Below are 20,394 nucleotides of genomic sequence, written 5' to 3'. Positions count from 1 at the left end.
ACCAATCCCACCACTTCTGGAGCTGCCCTGGAAGCCTGACTTGCTTTGTCGTTTGACCAGGTTGGCCAGTTACAGGAGATCCTTCCTTCTTGATTGTCCTGCATGGCTCCAGGAAAGTGATATTTTATAGAGCTTCATATTTTTCTATGGAGGGTTTTTTTGTTTTGTTTTTTTCCATAGATGAGCAAACAGTCTGTAAGATTTTTTACTGTGCTGTGTGGTAAGTTCTGTCTTCACCCTGACACTCCCTGGTGCCAGTGTGCCAACATCTCTACCTGGCAGCTGAGATGAAGAAACCTCTGGAGACACAGGATGATTGTTTTCTCAGTGTTTGGAGAGGTCTGAAGTGTCTGAAGTGTCAAGGGAAGCTGCCATGGCCTCAGGCCCTTTTTACACTCAGCATCTTCTGTTTTTTTTTTTTTTTTTTTTTTTTTTTTTGCTTATAGATAGAGAAGCAGCTCTAATGTGCTGGAAAAAATAACAATGGTAGCTAAAAATTATACAGAACTTATGTCCCAGGTACAAAGTGCTTTATATATATTAACCCACTTAATCCCCAAATAATCCCAAGCGTTAAGTATTTCCATTTTATAAAGGAGGAAACCTAGGCACTGAGAGGTTTCATAGCTAGTAATTGGCTGAGTAAGTTAGGATTTGAACCCAGAAAGTCCGTCCTATTAGTCATCCTGCTATACTATCTCTGTACTAGGGCCGATGGAACCGCGTGTGCTGTGCACCTTGCTGTGTGATGGAGGGTTCTCCCCAAGGGTATGTGGGAGGAGAGAGAAGGCTTGCCGTGGGTGTTCTCTGGGGCATTGACATGTTGTGATGTTGAGATGGGAACTGTAGCAGGTGAGAAGTGTTTTCTCAGGGGAATGGGGTGGTCCTTGGAGGCCATACGTTGCCCAGGTGTGAGTGGGGCTCAGGGTCTGAAGACAGTTCCGTTCCCTGAGCCTGACGTGCACTCAGGACTGGCTCACATATACTGTGGGAAGAGCCTGGAGGAGGAGGATGTGGAAGCCCTGACCTTGGGGTACAGCACATGACTGCACTGGCCCCCAGACTCTCAACCACCGGCCTGTGCAGTAGCAGTCGTAACCTTCATGTTGCACTGGTCCCGTGGGGACTGAGACTAGATCAGAGCCACACCCAACCGGGCTGGGTCATCTTTTTTATGGTTTGTTTTCGAGTATGCTCATGACTCAGCTGACTTATTACTCACCTGTATACGGGGTGCAATCATGGTGTTTTGATCATTATGCAGATTTTTTAAAATAACTTTATTTAGGCACAGTTTATACTCCATGACATTAACTTGCTTTAAGTGTAAATTCAATACGTTTTTGTAACTTTACTGAGTTGTGCAATCATCACAATCCAGTTTTAGAACACTTCCATCATTGGTGGGGTCATCCTCACATGGAAAAGGCAAGAATATTATTTTTCATGGAAATAGTCCCATACTTTTTTTTCTGGAATTAGCTCTGTGCTTTGAGAAGGAGGATCTCATTAATTACTTCAGTTAGTATTTAATGAGAATCTGCTGGAGTCCACAGCTGCGCTAAGTGCAAAAGGTAATAAAGTGAAAAACAAGTGGCTGCTTCCCTGTGGCTGACAAACTTCCTACTGAAGATACTATTAAACGTAACCTACTTGCATGTCTGGATGTCCTGGCAGCTGCCATGCAGGTATTTGTTTTCTACCTGTGGCTCTTAATTGAGGACCAGGCAAGGGCCTTGCTTTTGTGATACAGGCAGACCTCATTTTATTGTGTTTTGCTTTTTATCTGTGCTTCGCAGATGTTGCTGCATTTTTAAATTATTTTATTTTTTTACAAATTGAAGCAAGACCCTTACTTGATTTATTGCAGTGTGGAATCGAACCTGCAGTATCTCCGAGGTATGCCAGTGCATTGAAATTATTGGCTGAGAAGAAAGGAGAGAGCACTCTCCAACATTTGCAAACAGCTCTAGGCTTTGGCAAGCCTGGATGCAGGATCTGGAAAGAAAAGAAAGTAGGTATGCTGTTTACTGTGCAAAGACTCAACAGGTGGAATTGGGGTAATGGGTAAGGATGTGTAGATGTCTGACCACTGTACTGTACATCTGAAGCTGAAGTTGAATAATATTGAATGTCAACTATAATGAAATATGTATATATATATATACATATATATAGAGATATCTCTCTATATATATCTATGTATAGCTATCTATCTATCTATCTATCTGTCTATCTATTTATCTAGCTATATATATATATATATCAGGGGTGCCAAAAAATGTATACAAGTGGACACTTTGATCAACGTTGCTCAAGCAGTAGTTCGCCGTAATCAGAAGTGTCTAGACGCTGATGGTAACCACTTTGAACACCTCTTGTAATTGCAGAAGTCAAGCGTGACTTATGTGACTTGTATTCATCTTTTGTTATCAGTATATATTGAGTATTACAATTTTAATAGTTTTTCCTTTCTTAAAATATGCATACTTTTTTTGGCACGTGTGTGTGTGTGTGTGTGTGTGTGTGTGTTCACGGGATGTGGAGTACAGCATAGGGAACATAGTCAATGCAATGTAACAGCTATATGTACTGTCAGAGAGGTAGTAGATTGGGGGGGTTTCACTTTGTGTGGGGTATAAATGTCTATTACATTATTTTGTACACCTGAAACTAATAAAAAAAGAGTATGAGCAAGATCAGGGCAGTAGGCTAAGGCAAATTCAAGAAGTACTGGTACATTAAGTGGCCTATAGCTTAAGGGCACATTTGCATATAGTGGGGTGTTGCTTGGAGGTTTGGGGGTGAGGAAGGAGTACAGTCTTGTATGCTAGACTGAGGAATTAGGATTAGTGGATCAAACATGGAAGACGCCATTTTAAGTCTCCGAGGAAGAGCATGATTACTCAGAGCTGTATTTGGAAGAGTAACCTTGTGTGAAGAGAGAGGGAAGCAGGCATGGATTAGGAGGCTATTGTGAGGGTGCCAATATTAGGGGATGTGTACCTGATTTGGGCAGGGGTGGAGGGGCAAGGAAAGAAGATATGGATAGAAGATTCTTCTAGGTGAGGGGAGAAAAATCTTATCTTCACCTGGACCTCTTCTCCCAGGGTTTATACCTGCTTGGGCCACCTGGCTGTTGCACTTCAAACAACCCCTCAAACTTATCCTGTCCAAAGCCAGACTCAACAGCCCTGCCCCCCATCATGCTTTCCCCTTGCCTCGCATGCTTTCCTCTTCCATTCATTTTTCTCCTTGTCCCACTTTTCTTGCTAAGAGGAAGGAGAGGAGCCAGATAGAAGCAGAACATTGTACCCGTGGAAGGCACTGGTGAGAAATTTCCAGAGAGGCTTGCTGGCAGTGCCATGTGCCAAAGAAGTGAATGAGGATGGACACAGAAGAAGGGCTGGGGACTCAGGGCTGGCACTAGTGTGAGGTCAGGTGCCTTGGGTACAAAATTTAAGGGGACCTTCACACTCAGGTGTCAACCCTGTACTTGCACAACCCTGAGAGTGAGGTCCTCCTTAATTTTGCACCCTAGGTGCCTTCCTTGCTTTGCCCTAGTCCTGGTAATTCAGAGGATGCTGGTGACTTTGGAGAAAGCATTAGATTGCAAAAGACTAAGTGTGAAAATGAGTGTGGAACTTTTTCTTCAGTAGAAAGCCTTCCCAGGGAAGCTTCCTGAAGTGGCATGGGGGCACCCTTGTGTCTCTCCTCCCTACCCCTCAGGGTCTCCACAGATTATCTGGGGTTCCCGGAGCACAGTTTGAAGACCACTTATCAAATAGAATCCCCCAACTCATTGTGGAGAATTCTGAGACCTAGAGAAGTACGTGACTTGTCCAAGGTCACACAAGGAACTGTGACATTAGAGGTTGCCTTTTACTTTCCTTTGATTTATTATCTTTGATTGTTTCTCTTTTTTATTGTCTCCCCCCCATCTTTTCCTCCTGCTATAAAAAATGGAAACATAGTTGATACTCAAGGTCTGATCTGTATTTGAAGATCGAGTTCTAATTCTGAGAAATCCATTTACTGAGTGCTTGTTACCTACCAAGCATTATTTTAGAGGCTTTTACATAGATTATTTTATTCATTTCTTAGAAGAACGTTTCAAAGTACATGTTGTCCCATTTTCCTGATGAGGAGACTGAGGTTCAGAGAGAACAGATAACTTGTTTATATTTACATAGTTGCTAACTAGAGCTGTTGGATCTGAAGCCTGTGTTCTTCCTCCACATGACCTGTTTCTTCAGTCTTTCATATTAACTGAGTGCCTTGATGCCAGGGACTATTTTTGTTTGTTTGTTTTATTTTTGTTTGGTTTGTTTTTTTTTTGGTGCTGATGCAGTATAAGTAAATGTCATGCAGGAAGTCACGCGGGGTCTCTGCTCCCGCTCCCCACATAAGAACACAGGATATGGTGAGGCCAAAAAGGAACACCCAGGGAGCCATAGGTAGGGGAGTCATACCACTGTATTCTCGCTGGCGGCTGCGTTGGAGACACAGGAAACAGGAGCCACACAATCCGCAACCCTCACCCTGCCGCTTGCTAGCTCAGCCACCATCTTCTTGCTAGCCCCCATTTTCTGCTAGTGTAGCCATAGCAGTTATATCAGTGGCCAATGGCTCACTGGGTACAGCTGATGACCAACTAGCCACAGCTGATGGCCGTCCAATCACAGTTGATGGCCATTTACTACTCGAGTGAGCACCTTTCCACGTGAGAGCCTGGAAACTTCACTCCTGGCTCTGTCCCCACAGTAAAGGAGACAAAAATCCTGCTGAGACCTACGCCACTTGTCTCCCTGTTTGTGAGGGGAGTCGGTTTGCTCTTTGTAAGGTCTCCTGTTACAAGTGTCTCTGGGCTGCATGTGGTGGCTGCTGTGGTTTGCTTGTTGCTGAGATGAAATTCATGGCCCAATTCACTCCTCAGCCACCAAGTCACATGGACTCCTTTCTCTGCCCCATCTCTGAACCATTCCGCTGAAGTAACCCATAGGCAACATAGGTAGTTTATGATGCAAGGAATATGGTCTCCCCACCTCCCTAAGCAGGTCTGATTCCATTCCAATTCAGTTCCATGATTTAGCCCTGATAAAGGGAAGTTACTTTGGCCTCCTCTGCCCTAAGCCCCACTGAGAATTCAGACCCAATGTTTTCACTTGTCACGTTAGACTGTTTGCCAGAGTTTGTGGAAAAAGGCCTGGATTATTAATGCCCTTGCCAGGAACAGCTGTGCCCTGCCAGGTTGTCATGTGAGCCCTCTGAAAAGCCCAAGGCTGCACGGCCCACACTCCTCAGGGCCCACTGGCTCAGATGGGAAATGTGATCTTATCCTGCAGTAACTGCAAACAATCTAGGGGGGAAGAAAGCAACTTGGAAGGGACTGATCAGGGTCTCACCTAAAAATTTACAACAATACAGTGAGTGTCCTTGGGGACTGATTCCATCCTGGTGCTACAGGGGGCCTGCAATTTTTAAGGTGTTTTTAGTCTCATGGTCCCTTCCCCCTTAAGATAAAAATGAGGACATTAATAATCAGTTCAGTACTATTTAGAGATCCATTATTCCTTACAGTGGATGCTATGCTGGCTGGCTACTTGAAGTAAATTACAAGCATCCCTTGGAGATTTTGCAGGTTCGGTTCCAGACCACCACAATAAAGTGTGTATCCCAATAAGGCAAAGTGATATAAAATGAGGTACGTCTGTAGTTTAATCCTCAGAACAAGTCTTTGAGGTGGGGCTTGTTATCACAACTTCATGGATGAGAAAACAGCCTCTGAGAGATCAATTGAATTACCCAACGTCATGCAGGTAGTAAAGGGTGGAGGTGGGATTCAGACCCGTTCTATCTCATGTTCCTTTTAGGACATTGGAAGATACTAGACACAAAATATTTCCCTGGCTCACCTTCAGGTTGTCCCTGCAGCTGGCCCCTACTCCTTTGTCTCTCATCTTTGTTTCTTCCCAGCACTCCAGAAAAGCACTCTGTAAGCCTTTTCTGGAGACTGGTATTCTGGTGAAGGTTTGACTAGAATTCAAAATAAGCCAGGCCAGGTGTTGGTGGGGTAGATGGTGGTGCATTAGGCCAGACCAGGGGTGAGGAAAGACCTTCTCCTCTATCAACTAAAGTGGCTCTTTACCTCTTCATGCCTCATCAAAACTCCTTTTCAGTGCCAGGAGCTCAACAAGGAATTTCCAGGAAAATCTAATAATGTCACTGGTTTGCTTAGAAAACCTCCAGCAGACCCAAGTTCTTGCAGGATAAACTGGGACTAGGAACACTTATGAGGTCTGAGGTTCAAGTTCGAGAACTCATCCTAGAAAAAGTGCTTCATACCCCATTGCTGAATATCACTACGGTCACCTTTGAAGTGACCCTTGGGAAGCTATGCACCGATGCCAGCGCCTAGTCCACCCTACAAAGCAATTTTGAAACTCTTTTTCTGGAATGGCCATCAGAGCTGCCATTATATTGCCTCTGATGTCCTAAATGTCATCAAAATGTCTTCCTTTCAATATTTCCTTTATCTTCAGGTAAAGAAAGAAGTCTTTCTTTATTACTTTCAATATTTCCTTTATCTTCGGGTAAAGAAAGAAGTCTTTCTGATCTGGGGGCCAGATCAGGTGAGTAGGGAGGGTGTTCCAATACAGTTATTTGTTTACTGGCTAAAAACTCCCTCACAGACAATGCCCTGTGAGCTGGTGCTTTGTCGTGATGCAAGAGCCATGAATTGTTGGCAAAAAGTTCAGGTCGTTTTCATTAACTTTTTCATGTGTCCACTTGGTACAAATTCATAATGAATCATCCCTCTGATATCAAAAAAGGTTAACAACATCGCTGCAACAAGTTTGAGAACTTAATCATCAGACCTCGTATTAAGATGGAGGGTCCTCCACCACACTCCCCTTTTTGATTGCCTGCCTGTCTACCATTTTGTCTTCCAGCAGCTCCCTTGGCCTCTAGTTCCAACTGGGCCCACTCACACACTGCCATTTCTCTCTTCTGTTATCCCTGATCACTGATGTTTTCTATGTAAAGAATCATGTCACCTGCAAAAAGTGACAATTCAACTTCTTCATTCCCAATTTGAATGCCTTTTCTTTCTTTCTCTTGCCTATTGCTGTGACTACGACATCCAATACTATGTTGAATAACAGTGGTGATATGAGGCATCCCTGTCATGTTTCTAATTTTGAGGAAAAACTTTCAGTTTTTCACCGTTTAGTGTATTAGCTGAGGGTTTGTTGTATATGGCCTTTTTTAATGTTGAGTTACTTTCCTTCTATACTTATTTTATTAAGTGTTTTAATCATAAATGAATGCTGTATCTTGTCAAATCTTTTTCTGCATCTATTGATATAACCATATGAGTTTTATCCTTTATTTTGTTTATGTGGTGTATCACATTGATCAATTTGCATATGTTGAACCATCCTTGTGCCCCTAGAATGAACCCCACTTGATCGTGATGTATAATTTTTTATTGAATACAAATGTATTGCATTCAATTTGCTAGTATTTTGTTTAGGATTTTTGTGTCTATATTCATCAAATATATGGTTCTGTAGTTCTCTTTTTTTTGTGTTATTTTTACCAGGTTTTGGTATCGGGGTAATGTTGGCCTCATAAAATGAGCTAGGAAGTATTATATCTTCTTTAATTTTTTGAAAGCATTTGAGGAGGACAGGTATTGAATTATCTTTGAATGTTTGGTAGAATTCACTAGTGAAGCCATCTGATCCTGGATGTTTGCTTTTGGGGAGGTTTTGGATGATTGTTTCAATTTCTTTACTGTTGATTTGTCTATTTAGATTACCCAGTTCTTCGTGATTTGGTCTAGGAAGGTTATGTATTTCTAAGAACTTGTCCATTTCTTCCAGGTTATTGAATTTGGTGGCATATAGTCCTTCATGGTGTTCTTTTAAGATCCTTTGTATTTCTGTGGTACTCATCGTAACTTCTCCTCTTTCATTTCTGATTCCATAGTCTTTGTGAGCTGCCTTGTTACCTTGATTATTCATGGTAATTAATGGATCATTTCTCTTCCTGGGCATATATGGGAGTGAATTCTGCAGCAGGTTAATCTGAAGAGGTCTTTCGTTTGCTTTCCAGCAGGTAGTGCTGGGGCACTTTATTTTCTTTTGCCCTGTTCTGGCTTTCTGCAGTGGAAAATTTCCCAAGGAGGTGGGCATCTCCTCCGTGACCAGGGGTGCTGAGAAAACTTGCAAATAGTTTTGTTGAAGTGCTGTTGGATATCTTCTGGAGAATAGGAGAAACCTAGAGAGAAGGAAATATTTATATTTTTAAAAGGGATAATTACAAACCATCAACATCAGGCAGTAACTGAGATGATCTAAATAAAATGCACAACACATGGTAGTACTCAATAAGTGATAACTATGATATTTAAGGTTATTATTAATTACCATTAAATAAACATATCCTCCTGCTTCTCACTCTGGGACACAAGACATAGAGTTCCATGACCCGAGACCTTCAATTTGGGGCTCATATTGGAAAGCACTGTAGCTTTCCTCTGTCCATAATGTCTTACTACACAAGATAATATCTTTTCCAGTTGCACACCACACAACCTCTAGTACCTCAGTTTAACTGCTCTTTGTAGTGTCTGGACAATGAAACTTAACTATATAGCCCCATGTAACCTATATTTTTTGTTTATTTTTTAAAAATTAGATTTATTGGGGTGACAATGGTTAGTAAAATTATGTAGGTTTCAAGTGTACAATTCTATAATATATTGTCTATATATCACATTATGTGCTCACCACCCAGAGTCAGTTCTCCTTCCATCACCATGTATTTGACCCCTTTGCCCTTTTCTACCATACCCCTTCCCCCTTACCCTCTGGTAACCACTAAACTGTTGTCTGTGTCTATGAGTTTCTGTTTCTTTGTTTGGTTTCTTTGTTGCTTTCAGTTTTATATCCCACATATGAGTCAAGTCATATGATTCTTGACTTTTTCTGTCTGACTTATTTTGCGTAGCATAATAATCTCAAGATCCATCCATGTTGTCATAAATGGCAGTATTTCGTCCTTTTTTATGTGTATATATGCCACATCTTTTTATCCAATCATGTATCAAAGGATATTTTGGTTGTTTCCATGTCTTGGCCACTGTAAATAAAACTCAATGAACATTGGAATACATATGAGTATATCTTTACAGATAAATGTTCTCAGATTTTTCGGGTATATATCTAGGAGAGGGATTGCTGGGTCATATGGTAATTCTATTCTTAATTTTTTGAGGAACCTCCACACTGCCTTCCATAACGGCTGCACCAATCTACATTCCCCCCAAGAGTGTATGAGGGTTCCTTTTTCTACACAGCCTCTCCAACATTTGTTATTATTGGTCTTGGTGATGAAAGCCATTTTAACAGGTTTGAGGAGATATCTCGTGGTTTTGATTTTGCATTTTCCTAATAGCTAATGAAGTTGAGCATTTTTTATATATCTGTTGGCTGTTTGCATGTCTTCTTGTGAGAAGTTTCTGTTCATGTCCTCTGCCAGTTTTTACTTAGATTGTTTGTCTTTTTGTTGTTGAGTTGTATAAGCTCCTCATATATTTTGGATATTAGCCCCTTATTGGAGGTGTTATTTGCAAACATCTTCTCCCATTCGGTTGGTTGTGTCTTTGATTTGTAGATGGGTTCTTTCATTGTGCAGAAGCTTTTTAGTTTGATATAGTCCCATTCATTTATTTTAGCTTTCACTTCCCTTGCTTTTGAGGTCAAATTCATAAAATGCTCTTTGAACCCAAGGTCCATAAGTTTAGTACCTATGTTTTCTTCTATGCGTGTCAGGTCTTATATTTAGACCTTATATTATATTTAGACCTTATATTTATATAAGGTCTATTATATATTTATATATATAAATATATAATATAGATAGATATTATAGATATATAATAGATATATAATAGATATATATAATATATAAACATATAATATATATTTATATAATATATATTATATAATATAATTATATAATTATATATTATATAATTATATAAATATATATTATATAATATATATTATATAAATATATAATATATATTATATAATATATATTATATAATATATAATATATATTATATTATATATTATAAATATATAATATATAATATAAATATATAATATATATAGACCTTATATATTTATATAAGGTCTATTATATTTAGACCTATATTTAGACCTTATATTTAGACCCATAATTTAGTACCTATGTTTTCTTCTATGTGTGTCAGGCCTTCTATTGTGTCAGGTCTTATATTTAGGTCTTTGATCCATTTTGAGTTAATTTTGGTATGTGGTGACACATAGCAGTCTAGTTTCATTCTTTTGCACGTGTCTTTCCAATTCTCCCAACACCATTTATTGAAGAGCTTTCTTTTCTTCATTGAATGTTTTTGGCTTTTTATTGGAAATTATCTGTCCATATTTATGTGGGTTTATTTCTGAGTTTTCAAATCTATTCCATTGGTCTGTGTGTCTTTTTCTGCCAATACCATGCTGTTTTGATTATTGTTGCTCTGTAGTACAAGCTGAAGTCAGGGAGTGTGATACCTCCAGCCTTATTCTTCTTTCTTAGGAGTGGTTTGGATATTCAGGGTCTTTTGTAATTCCATACATATCTGATGACTTTTGGGTTCTATTTCTTTAAGAAATGTCATTGAGATTTTGATGGGGATTACATTAAATCTATATATTGCTTTGGATAATATGGCCATTTTAACTCTGTTGATTCTTCCAATCCATCTATAACCTGTATTTTAAAGACCATTTCAAGTATCCCCTTAAGGGCCAGACATTTTTGTGTGATACTGAAATATAGAAAACTTTAATTTATGTCAATTATGAAAATGAATTTAGAACTCTACTATTAGACAGTGAATATCTTTGTATCTTCCATAACAGGATTTATATTCTCATAAACCAGATGGAAAATGTGGACTGAACGGTGTTTCAGTTGGCTTACATGTAGCACTTCTATAACTGTTACTAAATGCTAATTTGTGTCAGTCAGAAGGATAGTGTTTGTCCTCAACTCTAATGCCTGATTTAGAGGAGGACATAGAGAGGGTTTACTGAATACATTTATGGATGATATAAAGCCAAAAGGGGTAGCAAATGTATGTGCCAGAGTCAATGTTCTCTATAAGCTTCACAGGCAAGAAGAGGGACTGAGTATAGAAAGACAGACTGCACCAGGATAAGTGGGAGATAAAATGTGAGCTCCAAATACCAATATCACCAGGAAGATACCTAGAAAGCCGGGAAGTGTGGCTGCATAGTAGGACTTGTAAGAAAGGCTAGTGGGGTTGATTTCAGGGGAGGCTGAACTAAGTGGCTGCTAAAAGCTCACCAGAAACTCTTAGTATTTGCATTACAGATGTGTGTAGTCAATTTTCTTTCTTGTACTAGTCAGGCCACAGCTGGAAACTGTTTAGTTCTTTTGAGAATGATGCAGACAAATTGGGAGTGGGCCCAGAAGTGTGTGAACAGGAAGATGGAGGGTTCAGAAACCATGTTATCTGAGGAATGGTTAAAGACTGAGAATGTTTAGCTTGAAAAAGAGAAGCCTTTGGAGGGTGTAATAGTCTTAAAGGATTGTTTTAATGGAAAAAACAGCAGACATTTGTTTTCCTCTAGTGAGTAGAATTAGAACCATCAGGCGGAAGCTTAGGGACATGAAGAAGAGTTCAGTCCCATGTAAGTAAAACGTTTTTCATAATTAATATTGAGCTGCCTGAGAAGAAGAGATGATTATTATTACAGGTGTGAAAGGAGATGCTGGCTGGCCATTTTTTGTTGCTGTTGACTGGGGAAATTTTTCAACAGTTGGTGGGTTGACAACCTGACTTCACTAATGTCTTTTCTAACAATGATGGTGTGCTGCTAGGCTTCAGAGAGCACTTAGGCCCCACAACTTTTGTAAAGGGAACCCGGATAACGATGTTGGTGGTCTGATGAGAGGGGCAGTGTAGAAGTTTTGGGCTTTGGAGGAGAGCTAATGATTAAAATTGCCCTGTACAGTAAGTCCTCACATAACGTTGTTGATAGGTTCTGCAACTTGAAGCAAAATGACATATAACAAAACCCATTTCACCACAGGCTGATTGATATAAACAGGAGTTAAGTTCCTACAGCATCTCATCAATGTTATAGCAAAGTGACATTATTCGAGGACCTGCTGTATTTGACTTTCTCTGCAATTAACAAAGAGTTAGAATTCCAAAGTGCCCACCAGGTAGCATTTTCTATTTGAAAAGTAACATAACTACAGGGCACTTGCATTTGAGTGTCTTCTCCCATAGGATCTCAGGAATATTCAGTCCCTCTTGAGGTCCTTCCAGCATTATTCCAGCCATTCAAATCCTACATATCCTTTTAGGTTTAGGTCCAACTCTATTTCGTCACAGGTAGCCTTCCCCAACACACTCTTATCTATAGGGGTACCGCTGTGTGCCGTAGGCATGGGCTCTGGAGTTAGATGAGATGGGTTTGAATCCTACCTCTGGAATAGCTGCATGACCTTGGGCAAGTAGCTTAACTCTTCATGTAAAGATACTCATCTTTACCTACAAAGTGCAGGTGACTTACATCTACCTTGCAGTGTCGTTCCAATAAGTGGAGAGAAACAAACTGCCTGGTTCAACACCTAACGCATAGCTCATGTTCAGACAGTGGGGTTGATATACGATTATTGATAAGCCTCAGGCTTGACAGCTGTATTCAGCCTAGCCCCAGGGTGATTGCCTGGTAGGAAGAATTCCCTGGCCAGGGACCATTGCATGTGGGGTGATGTGTACCAGCATCACCTTCTCCAGACCCTCTCTCTTAAACCATGGTCGTCTTTACCCACAGCTTTGTCTTTTCTGGTTTCCTCTACACATTTTGAGTAAGTAATGAAAGCTAGATCCTACCTTTATCTGGATCCAGCTGACTTAGATACTAGTTCCAGTGAGTTCTCCATCACTGCCCATCACGGTTACCTGTATCCTATGTCCTCCACCCCGGCTTCTAGATCACCTGCAAATAGCTGGGAAGGGGTTCAGAGTAATGGCAGGAATCACCTTGCAAAGTTCCTGCCCTGTGTGCCTGGTGGTAACTGACTGGTTCTTTCTTTTTTCTAATGTGGTCAAGACCTTTCCATTGAAGCTTTTAGTTTATAACAGAGGAGAGGCAAGTAGAACCTCGCCAGTTGCCTCTCCTGGACTTATGGTTTGGTTTTCAGTGAGGCCAGGAAATTCTCTTGGGTGGAGTGTGATTCTCCTGTAGGCAGCTTGTTCATGATCCATTCATTCAGGATATGCAAAAGTCGTTGCTTAGGACCCAGTCTGTACCTAGCAGTGTGGTAGGTTCTCGGGCTTCAGAGAGGACTAGAATGTTTCCTGTGCTCTGGAAGGTCACACCCTTGGAGAGGAGACAGACACAGAAACTGTGAGAGGGCTGCTGGGATAGGGTGTGCACTTGGTGCTGTGGGAGCACATAGGAGGCGCTCCTAACTCAGACTGGGGCTCAGGGAGACTTTGGCTCCTATAGTACGTTACCTCACACCCAACACGCTCTTTAGGTCAGGCCTACTGGCTCTTCCCAAGTTAAATGAAAGGGTGCCAGCAGTTCCTCCCTGGTTGGCCTGATACAGACTTTTTACAGTTTTATCACCCTAGGGTTATCTCTTCCACACTCTCCAGATCTCACCGATGAAGGCTATGCTCTTGTGACTTGGGTTCCTTGGAAGCATAAGTTAGTTGCCTGATGGCCTCATCCCATACTGGGCAGGAGTATGAGCTGCCCTGGAGCCTTCTGTGATGATTTATATTAATCTTGCTTTTTTTGCTCTTATAAATCTACTCCTGGGTGAGGTGCGGAGGTTGTTGAGCTTATGGGCAGAAGTGAGTTCCACTGAGTCACAGAGCTTGGCCTCTGCTCACCTCCCCACAATAGAAGCCAGAGTGGGCTTCTATTCCCCAGCCAACTCCTCTCCCTTCTGAGGATAGAGAGTGATCTGCCCCTAATCTTTCAGTATATCAGTGAATCCCACCTTTTGGGAGGCCTTTTGGGTACCACTCTACCATCTCCCTCATCTCCAGCTGACCTCCCATATGGCCAAATAGACTCTAAGGATAGGAATCCTGTTCTTCAAACTGAGCCCTTCAGATTCTGCTGTGGCACCTGAGAACAGTTTCAGTGTTCAACCATAAATAACTTTTAAAATCGTAAACATAGTGCATGACCAAGATTGAAAATATCCACAATAAATACGCGAGGCCTACTTTTTTGGGAAAACAAGGTCAAATTAGATGAGGTCCTTGCCCTGAAGGTGCTCACAATTCGCTATCCATTTAGATTGGATGGTTTTCCCTACTGGTCAGCACTTAATGAAGTGAGCCCTTTACTAAGCCCCTCCAATACCACCTACCCCTTCTATTCCCTTTGGGGACACTAAAGGATAGGGTCCTGTGACAGAGGATGGCTGATATCCCCCATCCCTGCTCCCCATGATGCCTGGAGCTACCCATGTGCTAGGACTTGAGCTTTTGTATCTCCCATAGCACCTAGCCTCGGGTTGGGGTCCCTTTGTAGGCATTTAATAAACACCTGCATGAGAAATTGAAGTAGCTGATTCATAAAAGAATCTACTCCAAGATCGAACTCTCTCTAGGGTCCCTGTGGTCACTGCTTGGTTGGCCTTTGGGCAGAGCACATCCTTTATCTGCTCACTTTCATGAGCGTCCAGTCTGGCTCAATTATTAAGTTGTCATAATAACCTAATGGACTTCAAAGAAAAAAAAAGTCTTACAGGATCTGTTTCTTTCTGAGAGAGGATGGTGGTTATAGGGCCACCTGGACTCCTATCATTCCAAACAAAAAAGTCATTTCCTATTCTGTTCTCTCAAGCATGTCAGATGGATCAAAGCGAAGATGGAATGATGGACGGAGAAGCTGGAAGTGAAACTAAACAGGGTTTTCAACTTGCAAAAGTCACCCCTTGGATCACAAAGTGGGGTTTTCCAGTTAGATAGCTCAACAGGGGTTTTTTTTGTTTGTTTGTTTGTTTTTGTTTTTCTTTTAATGTCTTTGAAAATAAAGGGATCTCCTTAAATAACTGCGCCTTAAAGTCCTCCTTTTTTAAAAAAAATTTAAAATTTATTGGGGTGACAAGGGTTAGTAAAATTGCATAGGTTTCAGGTGTACAATTCTGTAATCCATCATCTCATCACATTGTGTGTTCACCACCCAGTCAGTTCTCCTTCCTCCACCATATATTAGACCTCCCTAAAGCCCTCATTTATGTCAGGGTAGCAGCATGCCAGAAAGGGCTGGGCTTGGGGACTGAGATTGGCATTTTGGTTCAGTCCCATTCCTGCTGTGTGGCCCTTGGAAATGGACTCAATTACTCGGAGCTTCAGCTTCGTCACCTGTAAAATAACAGAGCCAGAGTTACTCAGAAGATTTAAGATAAACCAGAAAGCACCTAGCACAGGTCAGGGGCTCAGTAAGAGATACTTACAATGATGGCAATGATAATGATAGCAACGGAATACTTGGCTCTCTGAGCTCCATGTTGCCTCATATAGGTAGACATGATGATGCTTCCTCATCCAAGGTTGTCTTCGTGACCTGAGCCACTCTGCAGGCTCCTCATTGTCCATATATGACTATGGGTTAAGATGGGATTGCCTTCTTACACTAGAGAAGCAGTCTATGGGCACACACAGTGGCATGTCAATTCCACTCTACTTACTGAGCACATTTTTAAAGAGAGAGATTGAGAAAGTAATTGAAATAGTAATTGAAACAGTTCTGACAGGCACTCAGTCATCTTAATTTAAGGCTAGCACAAGTGCAGGTGAGGAGACATGAATCGGGGCTTCACTCAGCCTCTGTAGGTTGTGCATGTTGTGCGGGACGTAGTCCCAGTGGCGAAATAGTTCTCCTTTTGTGTGCTGCATGATACTAAACTCAACATAATTAATTCTTCTGGTACACACACACAGACACACACACACACACACACACACACAATTTAAAAAACTTTATTCAGATAAGGATCCAAATAAATTCCCTATGTTGCAATAGGTTGATATAACTTTTAAAATTCTTCAATACTTTTAATCAGTAGTTTCCCAAGAGGGTAGACTTTTGACCTGGCGTCTGATTCTGTAACTAACCATTGGGTAAAGTGTGGCTCCACTGTCCCTATATGCAGAGGAGGCCACAAGCCTGTAGCTACCATCTCTGAATAGGTACTTACCTATTCTCATTGCTCATTGTCCCTCTCAGAAATACCTACTTCCTTATTTTTTGTCTTTTCATTCTTAAATTAAAATAAGACCTTTTGAGATTCTTAATTAAATATTTGAATACCTAATATTGTAATAACTCATGTATGATTCCAGGTCAGTACCAGAATTATTGAGGGGATCACTTTGTAAATTATATAAACATCTAACCACCATGCTGTACACCTGAAAGTAATATAATACTGAATGTCAACTGTAGTTGAAAAAAAAATTTGAGTACCAACCAGAAGGACAAATTCAAGTGCAGAAATCTCAACTTTAGATCTTCACCCAAGAAGCTTTGTGTTTTTGCTTTTCATAGACCATGCACGTAGAACATTGTGGTTTTGATAAAGTAAGAGTTTGCAATTTAGCTTAACTAGAAATAATCTAGATCTTACTTTGGAATGAGGAAGAAACACACTACGAGGGAGAGAAGCTGTTGGGACAGAGCCAGGAGTGCAGTTTCCAGGCTCTCGCCCTCATGTGGAAAGGTGCTGGCTCAGGTGGTAAATGGCCATCAACTGTGGTTAGTTGGCCGTCAGCTGTAACCAGTGAGCCACTCATATATCTGCTATGGCCACGCTAGCAGGAAAATGGGGGCTAGCAAGAAGATGGTGGCTGAGCCTGCAAGAGCAGATTGCAGTTAGCATGGCAGATTGCAGCTAGCAAGTGGGGTTGGTTGGTTGGTACAAAAGCTGATGGCAGGTTGCAGATCGTGTGGCTCCTGCTTCCTGTGTCTCCAACCCAGCCCCCAGCGAGACTATAGTGGTATGACTCCCCCATCTATGGCTCTGTGGGTGTTCCTTTTTGGCCTCACCATGTCCTGCGTTCTTATGTGGGGAGAGGGACCGGAGACGCCACATGACATCCTGCATGACAGAAGCCCACCCTGCCAACCACACAATGATGCAGCTCTGTGTATTTCATGCTTGTTGGCTTTGGGAGGAGGTAGATAGAGCATAGATGGTAAGGAAGTATTTCCTGGCTAATAATAAGAACAGGATGTTTTGAGACAGGGCTCCTGCTCTCATAAGCCTCTCTGCAAATAGCTGAGATTTATGCTGTTGGCCCAGGTGGTACTTAAGCTCCTAAGAGCTTATTGCATACGTCCCTGAGTGGACTGGGCAGTGAGCTGGGGAAACCTGAAGTAGCAAAGGCAGGAAGGTAATGGTGTTCCATCTGCAGGAAGGACCTTTCAACTAAGGGCCTCTTGTGATAGGATTGATACTGTTAGGTGACCCGTTGCACATCACAGACTGATGTTTACTTTGGATTAAATGCTATAGCATTCCATGCTCACTCATACCTTTTTACCTTTCTGTTTTGCAGATGCCTCCCAGAGTCCTTCCTGTTGGCCATTTCATACATCTCCACCACCATCCTTCTCTGCTTATCCCAAGTAAGGTGCACCCCCTTCTGTCCCCCACACCCTTGCTCCCTGGTGCACTTATACCTAATGGATTCCTGCATTACAAGTACATTCCATGTTGTATTGTCGGTTTGTTTGCAAGACCACTCCACCACTGCCCCTTGAGCTCCCTCTGCTTCATGCCTGGCACACAAGGCACACTCAGTTTGTGTGGTGGTTTGAGGAGGTCTGTCTGCTTTGGCTATGTTGGAGAGCATGTGAGACGGAAAAGAGGTGTTCTTGGGTAAACTTGTTTTTAGAGACATGAGACATGGAAAATAATTAAATAGCAGTATAAAATGGAAGGCAGCGGATATCAGAGGAGGCAGGCAGGACTGCCTGACCACCTCACTGTGTTAATTATACTACTTAATCCTGAACTCTACAGTCCTTTACAGTTTATCAAGACTTTCACATGTGTTCTCTCATGCCATGAAAGGACATCATTATCCTCTGTTTCATAAGTGATAAACTATGGCTCAGAGGAGTAAAATGACATGCTAGTAAGGGTAGAGCCAGGCCTGGAACCAGTGTTCTAATTCTAAATCTAATGTCCTTTCTACCCTGTCATCTGTCTCAGGTTGGTAACCTGGGGCCTGGCAAGAGGAAGGGACTCACGTGGTCCCACAGATGTAATTAAAGAGTTGAGACACTGCTGACAATACTGAGCCCTCTAGGTAGCCAGTGAATGGCCAGGGAAAATTCGGGAAACAACTAACACTGAGCAGGTACTATGTTCAATGGAAGTAGAAAGCAAGCCACAAAAGTGAGCCACATATGGAATTTTAAATTTTACAATAATCACATTAAAAAAGTAAAAAACAAACATGAAATTAATTTTAATAATGGATTTATGTACCCCAATATATCCAAAATATTATTTACTTTATTATGGAATCAGTATAAAGTTGATTAAGCCAACATCTTACATTCTTTTCTTCCACATGAAGTCTTCAAACCTGCGTGTATTTCACATCTCAGTATGGAGCAGCCACATTGTAGGGCTTGAGAGCCACATGTAGCTAGCTCGTGGCTACTGTATTGGGCAGTGCAGTTCTAAGTGTTTTATATATTTCATGTGTTTCAACAATCACATGAAGAATTGTTTACAGCATTACCTAATGGCTGAGGAAATGAAGCCCCAAGAGGTTAGGTAACTTGGCTTTGGGTCACAAAGCTGAAAAGTGACAGACCTGGAGACTGACCCAGGTCTGTCCTACCGCTTTCCACTCTAGTGGACTGCCAGTCATCTAGGAAAAGAGGAAAGGAAGGGTGCTCGATTTGGACCTGGAAGGATGGTTGAATTGAATTGGTGGAAATGAGCAGTGGCCTTGATTTGTGATATTACCCCTGAGGGTTTGAGCTGCTGCTGGTGTTGATAGTATTATGTGTGGTGAGAAAGGGGGCCCAAGGGCAGGGCAGGGGCAGCCAATTTCCCAGCTAGTATTGCATATGCTTCTGGGAGATAGCAGAGCGATCAGAAGGAAATAAAGTGAACCTTTGTCTTCAAATGCCTATGCCAAATTTAAGGGAGTCCTTTCACAAGGCCCGAGTCTCTCCCTGAGCCTCTCTCCTGCGATATGAGACAATTAACACTTTCCTGTTAGAAATTATGTGAAGATTCAGGTTATAACACATAGTGCTTAGCTAGTAGCCATGCCGAGGTGCTGAGTAAATACTGTGTTTCCCTGAAAATAAGACCTAGCAGGACCATCAGCTCTAATGAGTCTTTTGGAGCAAAAAATAATATCAGACCTGGTCTTATTTCACTATAATATAAGACCGAGTCTTTAATGTAATGTAATGTAATATAATATAATATAATATAATATAATATAATATAATATAATAAAATACAATACCGTGTCTTATATTAATTTTTGCTCCAAAGATGCATTAGAGCTGATGGTCTGGCTAGGTCTTATTTTCGGGGAAACGGTATGTTTCCCCCACCCCATGCTCAGGCAGGAGATCCCATGGAGGTTGCCAGTTTTATCCCTTCCCAGGAGGACTATGAAAGGTGCTCTAATGGAGGAGAAACTGGATTAGGAGGGCCCTGTGCCTGCAACCAAATTCGTTCTGTTTATTTATTTATTTATTTTTAATTCACAAACATTATATTACAATAGCAATAAAGATGCACTTTCAAAATGCAGGCATCCGGACACATTGCTGTTTATTTTACAATGTTCCCTTGCAATTGTTCGTTTAAGGAAAAAAAGTTTTAATATGATTATAATTTTAGTGTGGATGAAGTGTATTTTGTTTCTCCCCTTATCATAGACATTTTTCCAGCTTTATGGTGCGTGTAGTATGTCAATAATTTCAGAGGACAGCACTGAATTCTGTATCACAATTTATTTGTTCCCATGGCTAGATATCTGGGTTGTTTCAAAATTTCTTGGCATTATATTTGATACTACAGCCTGCAACCTCATGCTTATGTTTCTTTTCTATCGTTTATAATTAGATTATAAAAATTATAAATTTATAATTAAAATTATATATTATTCATAAATGTAATTATAAATGTAAAACTATTTCTTTCCAAGAAATACCCAAGCCTTTGAATTCTAGGCCAGAAAGCTACAAATATTTAAGAATGTGTTGGCTGTTCTGGGATATTATTTCCATTTTTTTGCGGTATTCCTTC

The 20,394-nt window shown here is 41.1% G+C and overlaps 1 protein-coding gene across 17 annotated transcripts in view; it reads left to right on the top strand.

Annotated features, from left to right (window-relative positions):
• Nucleotides 1-20,394, top strand: part of ST6GAL1 (ST6 beta-galactoside alpha-2,6-sialyltransferase 1) — a 132,104-nt gene that overhangs the window by 55,610 nt on the left and 56,100 nt on the right. For 7 of the 17 annotated variants that reach the window (XM_081068910.1, XM_081068896.1, XM_081068909.1 and 4 more), the window contains one exon: nucleotides 17,663-17,732. The exons of 1 other annotated variant lie outside the window; for it this stretch is intronic. The gene's annotated coding sequence lies outside the window, so the exon portion shown is untranslated. Of the gene's footprint in view, nucleotides 1-1,870; nucleotides 2,019-17,662; nucleotides 17,738-20,394 lie in introns of all 17 variants that reach the window. 9 more of the 17 variants (XM_081068902.1, XM_081068900.1, XM_081068905.1 and 6 more) reach the window with 5 other exon arrangements.

This window comes from Rhinolophus hipposideros (assembly GCF_964194185.1).
Source record: "Rhinolophus hipposideros genome assembly, chromosome: 2".
NCBI lineage: Eukaryota > Metazoa > Chordata > Mammalia > Chiroptera > Rhinolophidae > Rhinolophus > Rhinolophus hipposideros.
This window is presented reverse-complemented; position numbering and strand designations above follow the sequence as displayed.